Source organism: Dendrobates tinctorius, unplaced genomic scaffold, assembly GCF_039654945.1.
Source record: "Dendrobates tinctorius isolate UK_male_01 unplaced genomic scaffold, ASM3965494v1 ptg000156l, whole genome shotgun sequence".
In the NCBI taxonomy this organism is placed as follows: domain Eukaryota; kingdom Metazoa; phylum Chordata; class Amphibia; order Anura; family Dendrobatidae; genus Dendrobates; species Dendrobates tinctorius.
In genome coordinates, this window is record NW_027361823.1 from 9674545 (window position 1) to 9693684 (window position 19140).

Sequence of the window (19140 nt, forward strand, 5' to 3'; positions counted from 1 at the left end):
GCTCTCATTGTCTGATACATGTGACATCTACCACACTAACTCTGGCTTTGTGGGGACCGTCCTTTTCAGGCTCTTTATAGCTCATTTGCTAATTCTACTTTGTCTACACAAATGCAGTTCTCAATGAATTTGTCTGTGTCACCCCCTCTCCCATTAGGTCCTTTTGTCTTTGTTTCTGGAGTACCCCATTAGTGAGGCAGTCTCCTTGGGAAACTGTGACATCCCCATCTTTTAATTTGGATAAATTGGATTCTATACTTATTTTCCTGCCCCTCTTAGATTGTCCAACCCCATCATGCGCTCAGACACCACTAGGAGCACAGCAATGTGTACATGACATTGTGAGAGCAAGAGACCCCACCGTATCCAGAGATAACTGCGAGCTAGGACCCTGTAATAGAAGTGACTCTTCCTCTCTGACGGCCGACACAAGCAGGGAGCAGCTGTGGACGTGGTCATGTGCCTGCTTCATTAGGGCAAGGTATATAGACCTCCTCTGTACCGAGAGGCCAGACGAGCAGTCCTGCAGCCTAAGTGACCAAACTCCCGGCGAGTGTCAGCTCCTAGGGCCAGCTCTTCGGGGGAGGATGTAGTAATGAAGTATAAAAATATTAGGAGCACTTTGGTCCCGATTGACCAAGGTGATTATCCCACAATTCTTATGTAAAACATCTTGAAAATTTGCAAAAGGTTTTGCACAGCTCGGAGTTTTTCGGCATTTTCACAGCAGTTTCACCCAGCTCTGACAAAATGGGCAAGATGGTGATGGGAAGGAGGCCTCCCTTATGCCAGAAATCTTACTCCAGTCTCCTATTGGTGTAATATTTGTGACTAGGCACAAACTACTCCTCAGATGCTTCTGGTTCATTAAGAGACATGCACCTCACTCCAATAGGCCCCTTCATCAAGACTGGCGAAAATCAGGGCCTAAGTTCTTTATTAGTTATGGAGTAACCATCATTTTAATTTTTATTTAATAAATTAATACTTCCTGTAAAATTAAGTAACTTTATAATATATCTGATCAGACATATCTGCTCCTTTCTCCTCCTGGACTGATCAGTCACTATTAATTCATGGTAACATCTGTAATATCAGTTTTTAATTAAGGTAAATTTTCATATTACAGAGATAGGTGATGACAGTTGGTGCTTCTAAAGTTCTATAGAGAAGGGGGAAGAGCTATCGGCAGACAGGCAGCTTACTGCAAGTCCTCCTGAAATCACAGCTATGGTCCTCCATAGGAGATGACTGTCGGTGCCGGTGTCATCAATGTTTTGCATCCATGTTCCTCAGTGTTTGGTCCATGTGTCCATTTTGTCATCAGTGTTTTTCACAGATGAATAAATTACAAAGTTTCTCTTATTCTTTACAATGTTATATACAAGCAGTTCACCAATGCCTTCCGTGTGCTGTACATGTTTCTCACAGTCCCATACACTTGTGTTGGCCCTTTTCATCTATGATACCGGAGAAAAATGGACACAAGGTCTGTGACAGAACACGGTGGTGTGAATAGCGCCATAGATTATAATGGGGGCCTGTTGTATCCATGAAAAACACTGATACAACCGGTACGTGCAACACGGGCGTCTGAATAACGTCTCACACAGATCTGCCTAACCTGTGATCGTTCTTCTCATAGGCTCCTATTACGGCTCATACAGCCCCAGCAGGCATCATTTGTACTGGAGAACAATATGAAGACACAGGAGCAAATAGAAAAACAATTAGAAAAGCTCGGATTATTAGAGGAGCAAACAGCGCTCATAGTGGAGGTGAGCACATTTGGTTTTTTAACTTTTTAGGTCAATTTTATTCTCTCTAAAGAAAATAACATTAGATAAGATTGAATAAAGCTATTGGAAAAGCGGCCAATAAAGACTGATCCGGTGCCTGTAATGGTTGTCCCGTCTGACCAATCCCCAGTGTCGGATGCCAAGGGCCCACCAGTAACCAACTCCAGGGCCCCTATTTTCAACTACATGCAAATGTGACATTATCCTCAATCACAAATTTATAGAACAATGAACTGGGTAGATTGTTAATGAATAAGATGCTGCCTTTGTCTGTACACAATGATTCAAGTATATAGTCCTGAGTACCGCTCATATAAAAGGGTGGTGGCCACTCCAAAATGGGGGCCCACCGGAGGATTCTCCTGTCAGCCAGTCCAAGCCTGCCTCTCTTCTACCGTGTCTGTGATATTGTGGGATGCCTTTATATATAGGGTCCCTCCTGATGGGATAAAAAGGTAATTTTCCAAATACCCATTGAAAAAACAGTTTGCCCTTTGTTCTTGCCTTCCCTCTGATTAGTCTCCACCACTATCTGCAATGTTACCTACATTATAGACCCAAACAGATGGAAATGCCTATACTGAGGCTGTGTCACAAATGGACACAGGACGAGTCACCAAGATTGACGACCATTAACCCCTTCCTGACATCTGAAGTACTATCCCGTCCAGGGGACTGGGGACAGGATAATACGTCATCGCGATCAACGGCGCTCCTGGGTGTCAGCTGATTATCACAGCTGACACCCGGGAGCGCCGCTGCTCGCGGAAGCCTTGTGCAGAGCCTGTCAGATCACTGACACAGTGCTGTGTGATGTGTCAGATCAGCGATCTGACACATGAGAGTGATGTCCCCCCTGAGACAATGTAATAATGTAAAAAAAAATAGTTTATAAAAAAATCGCTAAATAAATAAAAAGAATAAAATAATCCCTAATTCATTTTTTGGAAATAAAAAAATAAAAATAAAAGTACACGTATTTGGTATCGCCGTGTCCGTAACGACCCGCCCTATAAAACTGTCCCATTAGCAAACCCCTTAAAAAATAAAATAAAAAACAAAGCAAAAAACAATGCTTTATTATCATACCGCCGAACAAAAAGTGCAATAACGCGCAATCAAAAAGACGGATATAAATAACCATGGTACCGCTGAAAACGTCATCTTGTCCCTCAAAAAACGAGCCGCCACACAGCATCATCAGTGAAAGAATAAAAAAGTTATAGCTCGCAGAATAAAGCGATGCAAAAATGATTATTTTTTATATAAAATTGTTTTCATTGCATAAAAGCGCCAAAGCATAAAAAACGTCATAAATGAGGTTTCTCTGTAATGGTACTGACGCGAAGAATAAAACCGCTTTATCAATTTTACCGTACGCGGAACGGTGTAAACGCACCCTCCAAAATAAATTCATGAAATACTGATTTTTGTTCATTCTGCATCACAAAAATCGGAATAAAAAGTGATCAAAAAATGTCACGTGCCCGAAAATGGTACCAATAAAAACATTAGTTAGGGAAGAATAATAAAATAAAAAAAAATGTATTTATTTTCATTTTCCCATTAGGGATAGGGCTATGGTTAGGGCTAGGGTTAGGGCTGAGATTAGGGTTAGAGGTGTGTTGGGGTTAGGGTTGGAGTTAGAATTGGGGGGTTTCCACTGTTTAGGCACATAAGGTGCTCTCCAAACGCAACATGGCGTCTGATCTCAATTCCAGCCAATTCTGCGTTGAAAAAGTCAAACGGTGCTCCTTCCCTTCCAAGCTCTGCTATGCGCCCAAACAGTGTTTTACCCCCACATATGGGGTATCAGTCTACTCAGGACAGATTGGACAACAACTTTTGGGGTCCAGTTTCTCCTGTTACCCTTGGCAAAATAAAAAAATTGGGGACTAAAAGATCAGGTTTGTGGAAAAAATATGATTTTTATATTTTCACGCCCGGGCGTTATAAACTTCTGTGAAGCCCTTGGGGGTTGAAATTGCTCACCACACATCTAGATAAGTTCCTTGGGGGGTCTAGTTTCCAAAATGGGGTCACTTGTGGGGGGTTTCCACTGTTTAGGCACATCAGAGGCTCTCCAAACGTGACATGGTGTCCGATCTCAATTCCAGGCAAAAAAGTCAAATGGCACAGCTTCCCTTCCGAGCTCTGCCATGCGCCTAAATAGTCGTTTACCCCCACATATGGGGTATCAGCGTACTCAGGACAAATTGCACAATAAGTTTTGGTGTCCTGTTACCCTTGGGAAATTAAAAATTGGGGGTGAAAAGATCATTTTTGTGGAAAAAATATGATTTTTTAATTGTACGGTTGTAGGTTATAAACTTCTGTGAAGCCCTTGGGGGTTCAAAGTTCTCACCACACATCTAGATAAGTTCCTTGGGGGGTCTATTTTCCAAAATGGGGTCACTAGTGGGGGGTTTCCACTGTTTAGGCACATCAGGGGCTCTCCAAACGTGACATGGCGTCCAATCTGAATTCCAGCCAGTTTTGCATTGAAAAAGTCAAACGGCGCTCCTTCCCTTCTGAGCTCTGCCATGCGCCGAAACAGTGGTTCCCCCCACATATCAAGTATCAGCGTACTCAGTACAAATTGCACAATAACGTTTGTGTCCAATTTCTCCTGTTACCCTTGGTAAAATAAAAAAAAATGGACCTGAAGTAATTTTTTGCGAAAAAAGTTAAAGGTTCATTTTATTTTTTTAACCCTGAAGGATTATTAAACTTCTTGAATGTTTGAGCACCTTGAAGGGTGCAGTTTTTAGAATGGTATCACTTTTGGGTATTTTCTATCATATAGACCCCTCAAAGTGATTTCAAATGTGATGTGGTCCGTAAAAATAAAACGGTGTTGCAAAAATGAGAAATCGCTGGTCAACTTTTAACCCTTATAACTTCCTAAAAAAAAAATTTTGGTTCCAAAATTGTGCTAATGTAAAGTAAACATATGGGAAATCATATAATCATAGAATCGTAGCGTTGGAAGGGACCTCCTGGGCCATCTGGTCCAACCCCCTGCTCAAAGCAGGATTCGCTAAATCATCACAGACAGATGTCTGTCCAGCCTCTGTTTGAAGACTTCTATTGAAGGAGAGCTCACCACCTCTCGTGGCAGCCTGTTCCACTCATTGATCACTCTAACTGTCAAAAAGTTTTTTCTAATATCTAATCTGTGTCTCCTCCTATTCAGTTTCATCCCATTGTTTCTAGTCTTTCCTTGCGCAAATGAGAATAAAGATAACATAGTAACATAGTTATTAAGGTTGAAGGAAGACTTTAAGTCCATCTAGTTCACCCCATATCCTATCCTAACTTGCCCTAACATGTTGTTCCAGAGGAAGGCAAAAAAAACCCATGTGGCAATCAGTATGCTTCACATTGGGGAAAAAAATTCCTTCCCGACTCCACATACGGCAATCAGACTAGCTCCCTGGATCAATGCAATATTAAGGAAACTAGTGTATATACCCTGTATTATACTTTTCAAGAAAGGCATCCAGTCCCTTCTTAAATTTTATTAGGGAATCACTCATTACAACATCATATGGCAGAGAGTTCCATAGTCTCACTGCTCTTACAGTAAAGAATCCACGTCTGTGATTATGCTTAAACCTTCTTTCCTCCAGACGTAGAGGATGCCCCCTTGTCCCCGTCACAGGTCTAAGAGTAAAAAGATCATTAGAAAGGTCTTTGTACTGTCCCCGCATATATTTATACATTGTAATAAGATCACGCCGAAGCCTTCGATTTTCTAAACTAAATAACCCCAAGTGTAATAACCTGTCTTGGTATTGCAGACCCCCCAGTTCCCTAATAACCTTGGTCGCTCTTCTCTGCACCCGCTCCAGTTCAGTTATGTCTTTCTTATACACCGGAGACCAGAACTGTACGCAGTATTCTAAGTGTGGTCGCACTAGTGACTTATATAGAGGTAAAATTATATTCTCCTCATGAGCATCTATGCCTCTTTTAATGCATCCCATTATTTTATTTGCCTTTGCAGCAGCTGCCTGACACTGGCCACTAAATGTGAGTTTGTCGTCCACCCATACACCCAGGTCTTTTTCAGTGACAGTTTTGCCCAGTGTTTTACAATTAAGCACATCATTATACATCTTGCTTCTTCTACCCAAGTGCATGACCTTACATTTATCCCCATTAAAGCTCATTTGCCATTTATCAGCCCAAGCTTCTAGTTTACATAAATCCTCCTGTAATATAAAATTGTCCTCCTCAATATTGATTACCCTGCAGAGTTTAGTGTCATCTGCAAATATTGAAATTCCACTCTCTATGCCCCTTACAAGGTCATTAATAAATATGTTAAAAAGAAGCGGGCCCAAAACTGACCCCTGTGGTACCCCACTGCTAACCGTGACCCAGTCCGAGTGTGCTCCATTAATAACCACCCTTTGTTTCCTATCCCGGAGCCAGCTCTTAACCCACTTACACATATTTTCCCCTATCCCCATTGTTCTCATTTTATGTATCAACCTTTTGTGTGGCACTGTATCAAAAGCTTTTGAATAGTCCATGTACACAACGTCCACTGCATTCCCTTGGTCCAGTCCGGGACTTACCTCTTCATAAAAGCTTATCAGATTAGTCTGACAGGAACGGTCCCTCGTAAACCCATGTTGATATTGGGTAATGAGGTTATTCTTCTTCAGATACTCCAGTATAGTATCTCTTAGAAAACCCTCCAGTATTTTACCCACAGTTGAGGTTAAACTTACTGGCCTATAATTTCCAAGTTCAGTTTTTGTCCCCTTTTTGAATATTGGCACCACATTTGCTATACGCCAGTCCTGTGGTACAGACCGTTATTATGGAATCTTTAAAGATTAAAAATAATGGTCTATCTATGACTGTACTTAATTCTTACAGTACTCATGGGTGTATCCCATCCGGGCCCGGGGATTTGTCAATTTTAGTGATTTTTAGATGCTGCCGTACTTCCTGCTGGGTTAAGCAGGTGACATTTAATGGAGAATTTTTATCACTGTTCATGTTATCTGTCATGGGATTTTCTTGTGTAAATACTGTTGAAAAAAAGTCATTCAGCATATTGGCTTTTTCCTCCTCTACCATTTCACCCAGACTATTTTTAAGGGGCCAACACTATCATTTTTTAGTTTCTTACTATTTATATAATTAAAGAATATTTTGGGATTATTTTTACTTTCTCTGGCAATGAGCCTCTCTGTCTCAATCTTTGTTGTCTTGATTTGCTTTTTACAGAATTTATTTAATTTTCTGTATTTATTTAGTGCCTCATCACTACCTACTTGCTTTAATTCTCTAAATGCTTTATTTTTATCTCTTATTGCACCCCTTACAGCTCCATTTAGCCATAGTGGTTTCTTCCTATTTCTCGCATGTTTATTCCCATACGGTGTATATTGTGCACAGGTCCTATTCAGGAGGATAATAAACATCTCCCATTTTCTTTGTGTATTTTTATGTCTCAGGATATCATCCCAGTTAATTGCACCAAGATCACCTCTCATCCGATGGAAATTTGCTTTCCTGAAGTTTAGTGTCCTTGTAAACCCTCTACTACACATCTTATTAAAGGATACATTATTTATTCGGACTCCCATGACAGCACCACGAGAGAGGGGATCCGCCCTTCGGGAACAGGAAACCTACAGATACAAAAGGGCGGCACCTCTCCCACGCATCAGTTGGTTTCCTGTTCCTGAGGGGATGGGATCCTACAGATGATATAGCAGATCCCAGACCAGCCGGCCGGTACAGGTAGCAAGGGGGTCTCCTACCTCGGCCTGGTGCGGAGCTCCTGGAGGACGCCACGGTGGCCCAGGATGGGTGGCACGGCGGTGGTGGATACAGCAGGGAGCGGCGTCCGGAGGAGGTCCGTCTCCAGGAGTAGAAGCCGCCGCCGGTAAGTATGCCCCCCGGGGGCTCCCAGCTCCAGCGGCACGATCGCGGAGGTTGGGGGGGCGGCGCAGCTGCAGGGCGCTGGGGCCAGGGAGCGCTCCATAGTGGAGCGCCCGGGCGTCCCGCATGACTTCCGGTCATGTCGGAGTCGCGGTGACGTCAGGGGGCGGAGCTTGGGGGCGCTTCCGGGTCAGCGGCGCCACTGCACAGGCGCGGGGACCCAAGATGGCGGCGCCCATCGGGAGGACGCCGATAAGCACCGGTTCCCATGCCCAAAGCGGCGCCAGCTGGGGAGGGGGGCCCTATTAGGGGGGAGGGCGCGGCAGGAGGAAATCTGCTGTCTGGAGGTGGGGTATATAGGCAGGACCCTAGATGGGTGCCTTGCCTTGGCCACATTATTGCGAGCAGTAATGGAGAGCGATCAGGAGCAGCAGCAGAGGCAGCAGCAAAAGCAGCAGCAACGGCGGCAACAGCGACAATCTTCACTGCCGCCCCTGGATGACCTTAGGCAGGTCAAACAGAAGAAGAAAGAGGCCCGTGACAGTAAGGAGTGTCCGGGACGAAGTGACCAATCCAGTCATAAAGGCTCCTCCAGGCGGACAGGAGCATCGACTGAGAAAAATCCCCCTCATTCTCCGGTACTTGTGGCACTGGTAAGTGATCTTCGTGAATGTTCAGTCAGTGACGGGGCCTCCTTCTGTGTTTTATTCTAGGGGAAGAATGCTACGAGTAAAACCAAACACAGGGAATGCGCACTCTGTGCATGCCCGTTACCAGACTCATGCCCCAAAAAGTTGTGTCCCCTCTATATCCAGCAGACAGTGGCGGAGGAGTCGCCCGCAGTAGCGGCGTGTTTAAGGGATATAGTAAGGGCAGAGATGAAGGAAACCCTAAAATCCCTGTACCAACCAGAAAGTTTAAGGGGTGAGGACCCGGTGGAGTCGGATTCCTCGACAGAGTGGAGGAGAAGTAAGGACTCCAATATTTCACCTCCCTCGTCCTCCTCAGAAGAAGAGGACTCTGGTCGGTTTTGCCTGCCGCTTGACCGAGTAGACAAGTTAGTAAAAGCAGTCAGAGGGACAATGGAGATGGAGGAGCCGAAGCCTCAATTATCCATGTAATGTTCCCACTAAACGAAAAGATTCAGGATCTCATCCGCAGAGAGTGGAAAAAGCCAGATAAAAGAGGGTCGCTACCACCAGCCCTCAAGCGGAGATATCCCTTTGATGATTCAGCAATGAATACTTGGGACAAGGCCCCCAAATTAGATGCAGCTATTGCGAAAGCATCGAAAAGATCCTCACTACCCTTTGAGGACATGGGGTCCCTTAAAGATCCTCTAGACAGGAAGGCAGATACCTTCCTTAAAAATACCTGGGAGATGGCAGCCGGTTCCTTAAGACCAGCAGTAGCATCAACTTGCACGGCCAGGTCCATGATGGTCTGGTTGGACCAGTTAGAGTCGCAGTTAAAACAAGGAACATCTAGACAGGCAATCCTTGGGGCCCTACCAATAATCCAGGATGCCTCGGCTGATGCAGTCAGAATGGCCGCCAGGGCAGCAGGACTCTCTAATGCGGCTTGGAGAGCCCTGTGGCTAAAGTGCTGGCCGGGAGATATTCAGTCCAGGGTGAAACTCTGTACTATCCCGTGTGAGGGGGAATATTTATTCGGAGCAGTCCTGGACGAACTGCTGGAGAAGGCCGGGGATGATAAGAAAAGATTCCCAAATCTTTGGTCCGCATCTTACCGACGTCCGTTTAATAGAAGGAGATTCGGTCAAGGGAGAAGGCGTAACCCTTCACCTAATAGAGACCGTCCCAGATGGGAGGATAGAAGGAGAAGAGGTACGGGCTTCATGTTCAGACGCTCGTCGAGAGAGCGAAAAAGACAGAACCAATGACTAGCAATTCCCGTGGGGGGTAGACTGTCATCCTTCCTCCCAGCATGCCTACAGGTCACCAATAGTGTCTGGGTGCGGAAGGTGATATCCACCGGACTCAGGTTGGAGTTCACTCAAGTCCCACGGGATACCTTTAAACCAACACCCTTAAGGTCTTCACCACTCGAGCAAGCGGCTTTAGAAGCAGAGGTCTTGAACCTGTGCCTGAAAAACGTTCTGATAGAGGTTCCAGAATCTGAGAGAGGAAGAGGGTTCTACTCTCCCTTATTCCTAATCCAGAAACCGGATAAAACATTCAGAACGATTATTAATTTACGTTTCCTTAATGAATTTTTGGTTAAACGCACCTTTAAAATGGAGTCCATTAATTCTACAATAAAGATGCTGTTTGAAGGGTGTTTTATGGCGGTCATGGACTTGAAAGACGCATACTATCATGTGCCCATCCACGCAGATTTCCCGCAGTTCCTGAGAGTGGCGGTATCAATAGACGGTATAATTCGTCATTATCAATATAGAGCCCTTCCCTTTGGTCTCTCAGCAGCTCCCCGGGTATTTACAAAAATAGTGGCCGAAGTTATGGCTCATTTACGGGAAGTTGACATCTTAATTATCCCATACTTAGATGATTTTTTGATTGTGGGAAATTCAGTGGACCATTGTCTATCTCAGATAGAAAAAGCTAAGTCCAGATTAGAGAACCTCGGATGGATAATAAATTACGAGAAATCCCGATTTCAGCCCTTAAAGGTCCAGAAGTTTCTAGGCTTGCTGTTAAATTCAGATACTTAGCAGTGTCTGTTACCATTAGATAAATTACAGCAGATACAGCAGCAGGTTCTTTGGGCAATCGATAGACCCTCCATGACCCTCAGGCAGGCCATGTCCCTGTTAGGCTCCCTAACCTCATGTATCCCAGCGGTCAAGTGGGCACAATTCCACACTAGGACCCTTCAGAAAGACGTCCTGGTTAATAGCAGAACCTTAGAGGGCTTCTTGCAGGGTCAAGTGTTGCTAAGCCCCTCAACTAATACATCTCTTAGGTGGTGGCTCGATGTCGGAAATTTAGCCTCGGGGGTGCCCTGGGTGATGCAGATAACCAGCGTAATAACCACAGACGCTAGTCCTTGGGGTTAGGGGGCCCATATGGGGGACATAGTGGTACAGGGACAGTGGGACTCCGATGCTGAGACCTCATCTAACCAGAGGGAGCTGCTGGCGATTGAATTGGCCGTTAAAAAACTCATTATGTATCTACAGGGCCATCATGTGAGGATACTCTCGGACAACCAGGTAGCGGTAGCCTATGTCAACCACCAAGGTGGAACCCGCTCCAACGCCCTGATGCGGATAACGGAATGTCTCCTTCAGATAGCAGAGAAAAATTTTCTATCTTTAACCGCGCTCCACATCAGCGGAAAAGACAACAGGAAGGCAGACTTTCTAAGCCGCAGGGCCCTAAAGCAGGGAGAATGGGCTTTAAACTCAGACATCTACAACCAGATTGTCCGCAAATGGGGTCAACCGGAGGTGGACCTCTTTGCCACCAAAGAAAACAGGAAGGAAAAAACTGTCTGTTCCCTAAATCCCAGGGAAAATCCACTGGCCGTGGACGCCCTCCTAATAAAATGAGACTTCTCGCTGGCTTATGCTTTTCCGCCTTTGAACCTTCTACCTCTGGTAGTGAGGAAGATCAGGGAAGACGGGGCAAGAGTCATATTGATTGCCCCCTTCTGGCCCAGAAGGACCTGGTTTGCATGGTTGAGGACGATGTCTGTAAGCGATCCCTGGGTACTGCCGAACCTTCCAGATCTCCTCTACCAGGGGCCAGTCAACCACCCACAAGTAGCGGGACTCCGTTTGACGGCATGGTGTTTGAGAGGACACTATTGAGGGATAGAGGTTTCTCAAAAAATGTAATCGATACACTCCTAAAAAGTAGGAAACAAACCACCACAGGTATCTATGCTAGAACCTGGAGGCGATTCCTGTCCACCTTTGAGTTTAATATCAGTGATGGAATACCCGTAAAACAGATTCTAGAATTCCTCCAGAGGGGTCTTGAGTTGGGCCTTTCCACTAGTACATTGAAAGTACAGGTTTCAGCTTTAGGGGCCCTATTTGCATGCGACATTGCCGGTAACCATTGGGTGGCGAGATTCATTAAGGCAGTTACCAGATCGAGACCCATACTCAAAGATAGGTGTATACCTTGGGACTTAAATTTAGTCCTGACAGCCATGAAAGAAAAACCGTTTGAACCTCTGGATTCTGCTTCACTAAAAATGATATCACTTAAGACAGCCTTTTTGGTAGCAATAACATCTGCACGTAGAATAGGCGATATACAGGCACTTTCCAGATTGCCCCCTTACACAGAATTCTTACAGAATAGAGTAATCCTAAGGCCAGACCCGGCACACCTTCCCAAGGTAGCATCTCATTTTCATAGGACACAAGAAATAGTTCTGCCTTCCTTCCTCCCTAATCCAACCAATCCTAAAGAACAAAAACTTCAGGCTCTAATATTTAGTAGCCACGGATCCTTGGAGGAAGGCGAACGCATTATTTTTATCCTTCCAAGGTTCCAGGAAAGGGTGTAGAGTGTCAAAGCGCACGTTAGCGAAGTGAATTAGGGAGGCTATCTCTCTTGCCTACACAGCAGGTGGCGGTCCAGCTCCACAGAATCTGAGGGCGCATTCCACTCGTGCCATGGCATCATCCTGGGCAGAGAGATCGGGAGTATCAATTGACCAGATATGTAAGGCGGCCACCTGGTCATCTCCTTCCACCTTTTTTAACCACTATCGGTTAGACATGGGTGCCTCCTCAGATCTCACCTTCGGGCTAAGGGTGCTGCAGGCTGTAGTCCCTCCCTAAATTAGTTTACATCTCTGTAATTCTCTCTTGGTGCTGTCATGGGAGTCCGAATAAAGTATTAAGTTACGTAACGGTATTTTTCGGAAGCCCATGACAGCACCCTTAGTTCCCTCCCTTGTTCACGTATAAGGGTGCACCACTTTAGAGGATTGTTTTCGCGAGTTCACCTTATGTGGGAGATGGTTTAAAGAACTGTAAATAGGATAGATAGGTTGTATATATTGTGTATATGCGGTGTACTAACCATGGTAGCCTCTCAAGCTCTGTAATCCAACTGATGTGTGGGAGAGGTGCCGCCCTTTTTGTATCTGTAGGTTTCCTGTTCCCGAAGGGCGGATCCCCTCTCTCGTGGTGCTGTCATGGGCTTCCGAAAAATACCGTTACCGGTACGTAACTTAATACTTTTGTGATCACTATTACCCAAATGACCCTCAACCCTTATATTTGATATGCGGTCTGGCCTGTTGGTTAATATTAGGTCTAGCAGTGCCCCCCCTCTTGCTGGGTCCTGAACCAGTTGTGAAAGATAATTGTCTCTCATAGTTGTCAAAAACCCATTACCTTTGCTGGAACTGCAGGTTTCGGTTCCCCAATGTATTTCAGGGTAGTTGAAGTCCCCCATAATAATGACTTCTCCTTGAGTCGCTGCTTCTTCTTTTTGCTTTATGAGGATATTCTCTGTTGCTTCCATTATTTTTGGAGACTTATAACAAACCCCTATCAGTAGTTTATTATTTTTCCCCCCTCCCCTTATCTCTACCCACAGGGACTCTACATTTTCATTAGATTCATATATATTATCACGCAGGATGGGTTTTAAGGATGATTTAACATATAAACACACGCCTCCCCCTCGCTTATTTGTACGGTCATTTCTGAACAGACTACATCCCTGTAAATTAACCGCCCAGTCATGGCTCTCATCCAGCCATGTCTCAGATATCCCCACCATATCATAATTATGTTCCAACAAAATTAATTCTAATCCCTCCATTTTGTTAGCGAGGCTTCTGGCATTAGTATACATGCACTTTATGTATCTCTCTGTACCTCTATTCTTTCTTAAATTATCAACTGTTGTAACCCCACCCCCCATGCCACCCCCACCTCCAATTTCATTATTTGTGCCCAGGTCTCTATCTGCACTGTCTTCCCCTCCTATAAAAGGAATACCCTCGCCCCATTCCCTAGTTTAAACACTCCTCCAACCTTCTAGCCATTTTCTCCCCCAGCACAGCTGCACCCTGCCCATTGAGGTGCAGCCCGTCCCTAGCGTAGAACCTGTAGCCAACTGAGAAGTCGGTCAAGTTCTCCAGGAACCCAAACCCCTCCTTCCTACACCAATTCCTGAGCCACTTCTTAACCTCCCTAATCTCCCATTGCCTCTCTGGAGTGGCACGTGGTACAGGAAGTATTGCCGAAAATACCACCTTGGAGGTCCTTGCTTTAAGCTTGCAGCCTAATTCCCTGAAATCATCTTTAAGGACCTTCCACCTACCTCTAACTTTGTCATTTGTGCCAATGTGCACCATGACCGCTGGATCCTCACCAGCCCCTCCCAGTAATCTGTCAACCTGATCAGCGCTGTGTCGGACTCGAGCGCCAGGTAGGCAGCACATTGTTCGAAGATCCCTGTCTTTGTGACAGATTGCCCTATCTGTTCCCCTAATAATTGAGTCCCCCACTACCAGCACCTGTCTGGCCTGCCCTGCTCTCCTATTTCCCCCCTTACTGGAGCAGACACTTCTCCGGCGGCTTTCAGAGGACATGCCTTGCTGCAGCAGTGCTACTCCTGCACTAACACTCCCCTCATCTGCCAACTTAGCAAACTTATTAGGGTGTGCGAGATCAGGACTAGCCTCCCTGGCGCTCTTCCCTCTACCCTGCCTTCTGTCACCCAGCTGGCTACTTCACTGTTCTGAGGCTCCAACCTAGCATCCCCCCCTCATCTATCCTATTGAGCGTCTGCTCAGTGAGCAAAAGACTCCATTCCATATTGTCTATGGATCTCAGTGTTGCCAGCTGTGCATTTAGATCCAGTATCTGGACTTCCAAATGCACAATGTGCTCACATCTCGCTGATCCTTCTACAATATGACAGCCCTTGAGATATTTGTAGACAGCTATTAAGTCTCATCTCAGTCTTCTTTTCTGCAAGCTAAACATTCCCAAGTCCTGCAACCTTTCCTCATAAGGCTATGTGCACACGCTACGGATTCACCCGCGGATTTGTATCTGCGGAACCGCAGGTAAAACCGGAAGTAAAACCGCAGGTAACTGGTTTAAAATGACCTGCGGTTTTACCTGCGGATTGGCCTGCCGTTTTTCCCTTCAGTTTATCACCTCTACAATGGAGGAGATGGTAAACTGCAGCAGAATCCGCAGAAAAGAAGTGACATGTCATTTCTTTCTGCGGATTCAAAACCGCATCTTTTCCGCAGTTAAAAATCCGCAGCATGTGCACAGCAGATTGTAAATCACATAGATTTACATGCTACTGTACACTTTCTGCAGAACTGCTGCAGATCCGCAGCGTGTTCACATAGCCTAAGACATGGTTTGCAGACCGGTCACCATTCTGGTCGCTCTTTTCTGAACTTGCTCCTGTTTGTTGATGTCTTTTTTAAAATGTGGCGCCCAAAACTGGACACAGTATTCCAGATGAGGTCTGACCAAAGAGGAGTAGAGGGCAATAATGACTTCACGTGATCTAGACTGTATGCTTCTGTTAATACATCCTAGAATTGCATTTGCCTTTTTTGCTGCTGCATCACACTGTTGACTCATATTCAGTCTGTGATCTATTAGTATACCCAAGTCTTTTTCACATGTGCTGTTGCTTAGCCCTATTCCTCCCATTCTGTATATGCTTTTTTCATTTTTATTGCCCAGATGTAGTACTTTGCATTTTTCCCTGTTAAAAACCATTTTGTTAGTTGCTGCCCATTGCTCCAGGTTATTTATATCTTTTTGAATCCTCTCTCTCTTCTCTAGTATTAGCTATCCCTCGTAGCTTTGTGTCATCAGCAAATTTAATCAGTTTACCTTCAATTCCTTCATCTAAATCGTTGATAAAGATGTTGAACAATACAGGGCCCAGGACAGAGCCCTGTGGTACCCCACTTGAGACATTCTTCCAACTGGATGTGCAGCCATTCTTTGGATCCGATCACTAAGGCTGGTTTCACATTTGCGTTTTTTAGCGCTGGAAAAAAACGCATATGTGCGCATGCGTTTTTTCCCCTATATTTAACATGGGTGCGCATACCTGCGCGCTTGTAAGCGCATGTATGCGATTTTCATGCGCTGCGTTTTTTTGGGGTGTGCGTTTGTATTTTCCAGACGCAGCATGTTGCATTTTTTGGCCCTGCAAAAAAGCGCATGCGCACATATGCGCACGTTTTGCGCTAAAAATGGCCATTATAGCCTATGGATGCGCATATGTGCGCACTGGCATGCTCATGTATGCGTTTTTTTGCATATGCGTTTTTTTTTTTTAACCATGGAATTTAGGGGTTTGGGTTAGAGTTAGGGTTAGTTAAGGGGGTTTAGGGTTAGGGTTAGGGTCAGGGTCAGGGTTAGGGTTGGGGTTTGGGTCAGGGTTAGGGTTAAGTATGGTTTGGTTAAGGGTTAGGGTCAGGGTTAGGGTCAGGATTAGGGTTAAGTATGGTTTGGTTAAGGGTTAGGGTCAGGGTTAGGGTTAGGGTTAGGGTCAGGGTTAGGGTTAGGGTTAGGGTTAGGGTTAGGGTCAGGGTTAGGGTTAAGTATGGTTTTGTTAAGGGTTAGGGTCAGGGTTAGGGTCAGGATTAGGGTTAAGTATGGTTTGGTTAAGGGTTAGGGTCAGGGTTAGAGTTAGGGTTAGGGTTAGGGTCAGGGTTAGGGTTAGGGTTAGGGTTAGGGTCAGGGTTAGGGTTAAGTATGGTTTTGTTAAGGGTTAGGGTCAGGTTTAGGGTCAGGATTAGGGTTAAGTATGGTTTGGTTAAGGGTTAGGGTCAGGGTTAGGGTTAGGGTCAGGGTTAGGGTTAGGGTTAGGGTTAGGGTCAGGGTTAGGGTTAGGGTTAGGGTCAGGGTTAGGGTTAAGTATGGTTTTGTTAAGGGTTAGGGTCAGGGTTAGGGTTAGGGTTAGGGTCAGGGTTAGGGTTAGGGTTAGGGTTAGGGTCAGGGTTAGGGTTAGGGTCAGGGTTAGGGTTAGGGTTAGGGTTAGTTAGGGTTTAGGGTTTGGGTTAGGGTTAAGTATGATTTGGTTAAGGGTTAGGGTCAGGGTTAGGGTTAGGGTTAGGGTCAGGGTTAGGGTTAGTAAAGTCATGGTTTGGGTTAGTGTGAGGGGCCACCTAATGTTGGAAAAAAACGCAAACGCGGTAAAAACACACTAAAAACGCATACAAACGCATAAAAACGCTGCGTTTTTTTCATGCATGCTCATAAAAATGCTTGAAAAAAACGCAGCAGTTGTATGCTTTTGTATGCGTTTTTTCAATGCGTTTTTTTGCGGGAAAAACGCGCTGCAAAAAAAAGCAAGTGTGAAACTAGCCTAAGCCAGTTATGAATCCACCTAACAGTTTCCTTGTCCATTCCATACTTAGCCATTTTTTCAATAAGAATTGTGTGAGATACTTTGTCAAATGCTTTGCTGAAGTCAAGATATACTATATCTACAGCATTTCCCTGATCCACAAAATCTGTGATTCTGTCATAGAAGGAAATTAAGTTAGTCTGACATGACTTATTAGTCACAAACCCATGCTGACTCTGTTTAATCACTTCATTCTTATCCAGGTACTTACATACATGTTGTTTAATAATTTGTTCAAAGATCTTTCCTGGTATAGAAGTCAGACTCACTGGCCTATAGTTGCCTGGGTCCACCTTCTTCCCCTTTTTGAAGATAGGAACAACATTTGCTCTTCTCCAGTCTTCTGGAACTTCTCCTGTTCTCCAAGAATTTTCAAAGATTATGGAGAGGGGTTCAAAAATTTCTTCTGCTATCTCCTTCAGTAGGTGTGTAATTCATCTGGACCTGGAGACTTGAATTATTTTAGGTTAGCTAAGTGTTTCCTATCTTTCTGTTTATAATTATCCTGGATTCTTCTATTCCCTTAATGTTAATAATAAATGTTATTTATTAAGTTTTTTGTGTGCCATATCTCTGTGATTTAAGGGCATAAAAATTCAAAGTTGGAAAATTGCGAAATTTTAAACATTTTTGCCAAATTTCTGTTTTTTCACAAATAAACACAAGTTATATGATTAAAATTTTACCACTAACATGAAGTACAATATGTCACGAGAAAACAATGTCAGAATCACCGGGATCCATGGAAGCGTTTCAGTGTTATTACCTCATAAAGGGACAGTGGTCAGATATGTAAAAATTGGCCCGGTCATGAACGTGCAAACCACCCTTGGGGGTAAAGGGGTTAATGGTCCTGAACGCTGCACAGACTGGGTAACTGAAGTGACACTATTTGGGGGCTTATGTATTGGTGCTCAGTTTTGTGGACATCGCAGGTAAGGTTTTCATTTAAGGCATGAAATTTAATTCAAATGCTAAATTAGAGAAAAAATAAAGCTAGTGACAATTAACCTTTTTTTTAATCCTTAGGTTATGGGTGAAGATCTTTTGGCAGAAAGAACAAACGGACACAAAAACCACTCAGACATTGACCTCTTTCATAATGCCGTCTGATGCCGAGTTCAAAGTCAGATGGTTTCAGAAAATGGCTACGATCCTAAAGAGCAGCGAGTAAAGGTGATCAACTCTCCGTCACCATCACTGACTGTCTGCAACTGGGAAATGGCGCCACTAATCATTCCTGTTCAATGGGGGCTACAATATTGTTATTTCACAGTCATCACCGACATCTTTCCGGATTACATTGTATATATAAAGTGGTATTGTTACAGCTGGATCACTTACCAAATCAGATGGCCTGCAAATAGGGTTGTGCGAGATATATCACCCTGCACATCTCATTACAGAGGGTCCGGCTACAGGTCAGCGGTTGCTCTTTTAGGCCTCATTCACATGTCAGTATTTTTGCATCAGTGTTTCTATGCCAAAACCAGGAGTGGAACGTACATAGAAAAACTTTAACTGAAAGACTGATACCTGTTCTCTGTTTTGGCACACAAATACTGATAAAATACTGATCAAAAACACTGATGTGAATGGGGCCTAATACTGTGTCGATATTAAGAGAACTCTGTCACATTTGGACAGCTATTTTACAAAAAAATGCTTAATAGTTTTTTATTTTATTTGGTTTTATGTTCATACAAGTTTTTAATAAAAATGAGTTTCTTCTATCCGGATGATTTCTGCTCATTCAGTAATGTTTTCGCTGTTTGCTGATTGTAATAAGTGAATAAAGTGAATAAAATAAATATCAATACATTTCATTAGGCTTCTATACTTTGGCTTATTCTAGGAACCAGTCTTCATACTGACATAGACTTCGGGTGGGTTTGCACGAGCTGATTGCAGTCACTACCTGGCAGTCACTGATCGGTGGTCGCTTAGTAGCCTGATTACACAGGCTCACTGCATCGCCCATTCACAGAGAACAATCTAAGATAAACCCTGGAGGTCGGCTACACTGTCACTGACGTATTTACATGCTGTATTTGTGCTACAAGCCACAGTATTATAAG

The 19140-nt window shown here is 44.4% G+C and overlaps 1 long non-coding RNA gene across 1 annotated transcript; it reads left to right on the forward strand.

Moving 5' to 3' along the window:
- Nucleotides 1-280: 280 nt before the first annotated feature.
- On the forward strand, nt 281-18883 carry LOC141051318 (uncharacterized). The gene is made up of 3 exons (XR_012220624.1): nt 281-481; nt 1646-1778; nt 18092-18883. It is a non-coding gene; the product is annotated as an uncharacterized lncRNA (long non-coding RNA).
- Nucleotides 18884-19140: the final 257 nt, after the last annotated feature.